Raw genomic sequence first — 7,880 nt, forward strand, 5'->3', positions numbered from 1 at the left:
TGAGATCTGACCTGAGCCGAAGTCGGAGGCTTAACCGACTGAGCCACCCAGGCGCCCCCAACTCTTGATTCTGGCTCAGGTCATGATATCACGGTCATGTGATGGAGGCCCACATGGAGCTCCACATTCTCTCTCTCTCTCTCTCTCTCTCTCTCTCTCTCTGGCCCTCCCTAGATTGTGCACATGTGCTCTCTCAAAATAAATAAACTTTAAAGTAAAAGAAAACGCTTTCAAAATCCTCCAAACACAGTAAAACCTTGGATTGCAAGGAACCCTGCAAGTGTTCCACAAGAAGAAGAAACATTTCTAGTAAATTTTAACTTGATAAACAAGCGATGTCTTGCAATACGAGTAGTACATGATGCCAAACATCACATTATCACAACTGGGCCCATGGTTCTTCTCTCTCTCTTGCTGTGGGATTGTGGGAGATCATCTTCCATGTGCAGATGCTCGGTCTCAGGCCATGGTGTTTGGGAGAAATCAGTGATTTTTCAGAAGGATGGAAGGTACTCACAACTGCCACTAGTGTAATTTTTATCATGTCAAAGCACCTATGGATAGTCCTTTGCTTTTCCATACTAGAGTAAGGTTAGGAATGCTTTGCTTCATCCTAGGTCAAGCTGCCTACAGATGTAGACCTTCTCCTCTGCTGCCTTATTGCCAGTTACATTAAAGCAATATGACAAGAGTTTATTAGTAGTGTAGTGTAGTCAAAATCTGTGATAGTGAAAGTTGTCTACACAATAACCCTTCTCTCTCATCTCCCTCACACCAGCAGCCATGGAGGTTTTCAAAGGTAAGGACAAGTTAATTTGTTATTTTTCTTTATATTTTATATTTCTTTCTTATTTTGTATTATATTACATTATTGTAATCGCTTTTATATGAATATTTTGCAGTTGTGGAATGAATCATCTGAGTTTCCATTATTTCTTGTGGGGAAATTCCCTTCGATACAAGTGCTTTGGATTACAAGCATGTTTTCGGAACGAATTATGCTCGCAAACCACAGTTTTAACTGTATTTGGAAATTAAATAAAAACTTCTAAATAACCCTTGATTGAAAGAAGCAGCTAAAAGGAAAATTAAAAGTATTTTGAATGAAATGAAAACAAAACAAAACATACTGAAATGCAGTTAAAGCAGTGTTGAGAAAAATTTATAGCACTAGATGCCTATTTTAGAAAAGTCTCAAATCAGTACCTTTAGCTTCTACCTTAAGCAACTATAAAAAGAAGGGCAAATTAAACCCAAAGTAAATAAAATAAAATAAATAATAAACACCTGAGAAGAAATCAATGAAATAGAAAACACATACAAAAAAAGTAGAGAAAATCATTTAAGTCAAAAACTAGTTCTCTGAAAAGATTAATAATAATAATAAACCTTTAACCAAACTTACCAAGTAAAAACTAAAGAAGTCACAAATTATGAATATCACGAATGAGAAGGGGAACATCACTGCAGATCTTAAACATATTTGAACAATAATAAGGGAAAGTTCTCAACAGTTTTTTCCCAGTAAGTCTGGAAACTTAGATGAAATAGGTAAATTTTGTAAGAGACAAACTATCACAACTTACTTATATGGAACAGATAATTTGAATACCTTCATAACTGTAAAGGAAATGAATTTTTAATTTAAAGACTCCCAAAAAGGAAAATCTCCAGAGTCCTATCCGACCAAGTGTTTAAGGAAGAATTAACACCAATTCTACAAAATGACTTCCACAAATCTCTTCCAGAAAATAGAAGAGGAGGGAGCACTTCCCAATTCACTTTATGAAGTATGATCCCAATACAGAAATGAGAAAGAGTAAGTACAAAAATAAGGAAACTACAGACCAATATCGTTCATGAGTACCCATGTAAATATCCTTCACAAAATATCAACAAACAGAATTCAACTCTAAATATAAAGGGAATTATATGCATAACTATGTAGCATTTATTCCAGGGATTCAAGGTTGGTTCAGTATTAGTAAATCAATCAGCATAATCCACCTTATTTATTTGACTAAAGAAGACTAATCACAGGATCATATCCATTAATACAGAAAACACTTGATGAAATTCAACTCCTACTCATGATTAAAAATTCTAGAAAAGGGGCGCCTGGATGGCTTAGTCAGTTAAGCATCTGACTTCAGCTCAGATCATGATCTCACAGTCCATTTGTTCAAGCCCCCCGCTGGGCTCTGTGCTTATAGCTCAGAGCCTGGAGCCTGCTTCAGATTATGTGTCTCCCTCTCTCTCTCTGCCCCTCCCCCGCTTGCTCTCTGTCTCTGTCTGTGTCTCTCAAAATAAAGACATAAAAATTTTTTTAAACTCTAGAAAAATAGCAAAAGAGGGAAGTTCTTCAACTTGACAAAGAGCAACTACAAAAGACCTACACTTACCATGATGTTTATGGTGAGTACTGAACGCTTCCACCCTAAGATATGGAACAAGGCAAGTTTGCCTGGTCTCACCAAATAAACACAGTGTTCAAAGTTCTGGTCAGTGCAATAAAATACAGCGATCATAAAGGAGTAAATAAAACTGCCCCTATTTGTAGATGATATGATTGTCTACATATAAAATCTAAAGGAATCTACAAAAACATCTCTGAAAATTTATATGTGAGGTAAGCAAGGTCAAAGAATATAAAATAAGCATACAAAATCTATTCTATGTATATGTATCATCAATGAGAACACAGATAGAAAAGTTTAAAATGTACTATCATTTACAATCACTAAAAAATAAAATATCTATGTGTACAAAACATGTTCAGAACTTAGATGCTGAGACTACATAATATTTATGAAAGAAATTCAAGAAGACATAAATGGAGAGCTATACTATGTTCATAGTCTGAAAGATTCAACATATTAAAGTCAGTTCTCACTGACATACAATTGCTATCAAAATCCCAGCAGATCTTTTTATAGACATATTTTTCTACAATTTAAATGGAAAGGCAAAGAAAGTGGAGTAATTAACACAAATCTGAAAACAAATGAGTAAAGCAAAAAGAATCAGTCTACCCAATTTTAAAACTTAGCTTAATACAGCTACAATAATCATGACTATGTGCATAAACAACACAGATACATACATACATCAATGAAACTGAATAGAGAACCCAGAAATAGAACCAGACAAATACGTTCAATGAATTTTTGACAAACACAAAAGCAATTCAAAGTACAATAGCTAGGTTTTCAATAAATAGCTCTGGATCAAGTGGACATCCATATGTCAAAAAATGAACTTCAGCCTAAGTCTCATATCTTATATAAAAATTAACTCAGAGTGGTTGTGTGGATCAGTTTAGTTAAAGCCATCTCTTAATTTCAGCTCAGTCATGAGCTGCCTGTTTGTGAGATAGAGCTCAGCCTCCAGCTCTGTGCTGACAAAACAGCTGACCTGCTTGAGATTCTCTCCCTTTCTCTTTCTGCCCCTCCCTGTCACATGCTCCCACTTTCTCAAAATAAATAAACCTTCTAAAAAATTAACTAAAAATGGATCACAGAATTGAATGTAAAAACATAATACTATAAAACTTTTTTTAAAATAGGAAAAACTCGGGGCGCCTGGGTGGCTCAGTCGGTTAAGCCTCCGGCTTCGGCTCAGGTCAGATCTCACGTTCGTGGGTTCGAGCCCCGCGGCGGGCTCTGTGCTGACAGCTAGCTCAGAGCCTGGAGCCTGCTTCTGGTTCTGTGTCTCCTTCTCTCTCTGCCCCTCCCCCTCTCATGCTCTGTCTCTCTCTGTATCAAAAATAAAAATAAAAAAAACATGAAAAAAAAATTTTTTTTAATAAAATAAAATAAAATAGGAAAAACTCTTCAAGATCTAGGCACAGAGATCTCATGTGACACAAAAAAATGACCCATAAAAGAAAAAGTTTACCAATTGACCTTCATTAAACTTTAAAACTATTGCTCTGCAAAACACTGCTAACAAGATGAAAAGACAAGCTATAGACTAGGAGGAAATACTACTTGCAAACCACATGTCCAACATAAGGTTAGTATCAACAAAATATAAAGAACTCTGGCAACTCGCTGGTAAAAAAAAAAAAAAGCAAATAATCCAATTAGAACATGGACAAAAGACATAAGAGTAATTTTTCACCAAAAAACAGATGGCAAAGAAGCAAAAGAAAAATGTTGTATATCATTTGTCATTCAGGAAGTGCAATTCTAACCACAATAATATATCACTACACACTTATTGGAATGGGTAAATAATTTTTTTTAATAGTGACAACACTAAATGCTGGCAAGGATGAATGGAAACTGGATCACTCATGCTGTTGGTGAAAATATAAACCAGAAGAGCCACAGTTTCCACATTTTAAAAAACTGAACATGCAACTTGGTGATCATCCGACTGGGCATTTAGCACAGAAAAATGAAGACTTATGTTGACACAAAAACCTGTATACAAATGATCACAGTATTTTTACTCAAAACTGGAAAAACCCAGCTGTTGTTCAACCAATGGTTAAAAAACTGTAGTACATCCATGGTGTGGAATACTATTCAGCAAAAAACAAAAACAGTGAACTAATACACAACAGCCTAGACGAATCTCCAGAGAACTAAGCTGAGTAAAAAAGGCAAATTCCAGCAAGTTACATAGTATATGATTCCATATACATAAAATAATACTGTAATGGCAAAATTATACAAATGGAAAAACAGATGCAGGAGGGGAAAGTGTGGTTATAAATGATACGAGGAGAATACCTGTATTCACAGAAGTATTCTATGCCTTGACTGTAACAATGTCAATGTCTTGGTTGTCATACCACAGTTTTGTAAGATATTATAATTGAGGAAGCTGGAAAAAGTACACATGAGCTCTCTCTTTTTTCTTTCATTTTTGTTAATGTTTATTTAGTTTTGAAGAGAAAGAACATGATCAAGGAATGGGCAGAGAGAGAGGGAGACACAGAATCTGAAATGAGCTCTACTTTTTACAACTGCATGTGAAATTGCCTTCATCTCAGAATAAAACCTTTAACTTTAAACATTCCCTCTCTATCCTCCCCCCATGCTTTGTCTGTCTCTCAAACAAATAAATAAACATTAAAACAAAAGACAGTTTCAAAACTCATCAAAGTGTACACGTTTAAATACATGCAATTTTTTTGCATATCATGTCTCAAGAAAGGTGGGTGGGGGGAAGACACTGCATTTCTTGTCCTTTTCCCTTTCTGACTAATTCAGTCTTAGAGTCAAAAGGTGAACCAAGCAAAATGTGCATCCACACCAAAAGAGCTAAAGGAGGGCAGCTAGAGAGGTGTCAGCAGTGTCCCAGAGCTGAGAGTCAGAGCCCAAGCAGCCTGAAGGGGGGCTTGGCACAGGAGCGTCGCCTGGTGCAGGACTGGTGTCCACGCAGCACAGCTACCACACACATTGTTATCTAAGCACTAGAAGGGGTACCCATACATGGAGGAGACGGTGGTGATGAGAAATTGCATCCCATCCCGGAGGTCTGACTAAACAAGTACATACATATAAAAAAATAACAGAACCAGGTTTCTCATTGTTACAGAAAGAAATTAAATACTTGGAAAGGTAGAAAACTTGAATGAACAGTGTGGTGTTAGATTGTAACTGGAGGTACTGGTGTGAACTCAAGAATCTCAACATATATAGATATAGAGAGAAACAAGCTAATATTTAAATGTGTCAGTGTGTTGTGTGTGTGTGTGTGCATGTGTGTGTGCATGCCTATACATGCACTTATTCCCTAGCTCTGTTTACTGAAAGAACCTTCAAGCAGAAACATCCTAATAATTATGAATACATCTGTCACAGTGATTTTGGCTTCTCAGTACCATTCTCCATTAAAGAAAGCAGGGTTACCTGGGAAAATGGCTGAACCCAGACTATGCACGGGAAAGTATACATTGGGTCTGAAACATGTTTTGTGTCAGAAAGTAGAAAATGATTGAGATAAATCAAAAGAACATAGGAGTCAGACTGAAGTAATGAGCTAAATGTGACAGTTTGGGCACCAAAATATTGATAGTGGCAGACTGAATTAAACCAAGTTGTAAACCAATTGTTCTATATTGATATAAATAGCAGGAATATTAATTGATTAATTAATTAATGTGGAATGAGACACTTGTTTTTGTTTTGAAATGGAGTATTAACTTTAATGAGAATGTTTTAATTATGACTCAGGAGAATGTGAACATATATTACTAATATAATTAAAAATTAACTACAAAAATAGAGCTCATGGCCTGAAGTTTCTTACCTTCTATTTAGGGGGATGTAGTATACTGTAGGAGCTCTAGGGTTTCTCTCTACAGCATATTTTTCCAGTTCCTCCATGTAGTATCTAACTAGCTACAGGAAAAATAAGAAGGAAAGAATGTAAAATGGTTCTTGTGTTTCTTGCTTGGACGTTCAGGTGCTACTGACACTCGGAGTGTCTGGGGAAGGGAAGGCTGGAGATGAAGACAACAGGTTAAGTTTGGAAGATCTTACACTGAGGATGTTTTAGCCAGCAGGTGGTTTCGCTACTTGAAACTCAGAGGAGTGTCCAGCTCTGAAACACCTAACCGCATGAGTGGATAACTCATCAAAGGAGGCTGGAGAAAGAGAAAGCATTTGGTCCAGGGCAGACTCCTGGGTTAATCAGACGTTTAGGAAAAGCTCTGTGCTGTCTGGAACAGGACAGATCATAAGCAAGTACAATTATGACCAAACATGGTAAACAAAATTCTAAAATTTCAAAAACTCAGAAACCACCCAAATGTCAACAGAAAGTGGAATTTAATATTCTACCACTTAATAAAATGTTAGCATACAAATGTTATGACAGTTTAAAATAACATAAAAATGTTTATGATAGTGGTTTTTGTTTGAAATACGTATTATTTAAGCAATATTAAAAACACTCATAGCAAGGGGTGCCTGGGTGACTCATTCAGTTAAGCACAGGACTTCAGCCTCAGTCATGATCTCAAGGTGTCTGATCTCAGAGTCTGAGCTGCTTCAGATTCTGTGGCTCTGTCTCTGCCCCTCCCTCCCTCTCTCTCTCTCTCTCTCTCTCTCAAATAAACATTATTATTTTTTTAAATAGGCATTGCAAAATCTCTAAGAAGATGCACAAAAAAGTTAATGGTAATTGTTTTGAAGATGGGAATCTATGAGGTTTCTCCTCTACTTTTCCATATCTTTCCAATACACTAATAGTGCATTTTCTAATAGTGGAAATAGTCACAAATACGATTCTCTTGTACCTCTTTCTATGATCAACATATTGATACTTCCTAACACAGCACCGGAACACACAGTAGGCATGACTGTGTCAATCCCCGCAACTTAAGGCAATTACCTGAGAGTTTCTGTCTAATGAAAAACATGTAATGCGCCTGCTGGCGAGGCTAACGTCCAGGAATACTGGATCTTCAAGGCATGACAAACCGTTCTGCCTCTTCCTCTCTGTCCAGAAGGCCCCGATTGGGTTCTATGTGGCGTTCCCCGAAACATCCCTATTGGACTCACCACTAGGTCCAAGCAGCGATAAAGCCCTTGTTGGCTCCTTTGAAAATAACTGGGAAACTGCGAGCATCCTTCCAGTACTGGTTCCACAGGGAATCAGAAATGAGGACTCCTAATTTACTGTATGAACTTTTATCTTGACGCCTCACTGTCCTATCCTGTGCAGGCACGTCCAGGGCACGGGGCTCTCTAGGGGCTGGAAGGCACACGTGGTCACCATCAGCACCCCCAACCCGTTCGGTAACATGCACCGTGAACACTACTCAAAACTTCATTTGTCCCAGGTCTCAGGGCCACCCCTATTAGATATTATTGTCTCTGCACATAATAGCTGAAATCTGAGACTTGGGTTTCCTGGGCAAG

This window comes from Suricata suricatta, chromosome 13 (assembly GCF_006229205.1).
Source record: "Suricata suricatta isolate VVHF042 chromosome 13, meerkat_22Aug2017_6uvM2_HiC, whole genome shotgun sequence".
Classification (NCBI taxonomy): domain Eukaryota; kingdom Metazoa; phylum Chordata; class Mammalia; order Carnivora; family Herpestidae; genus Suricata; species Suricata suricatta.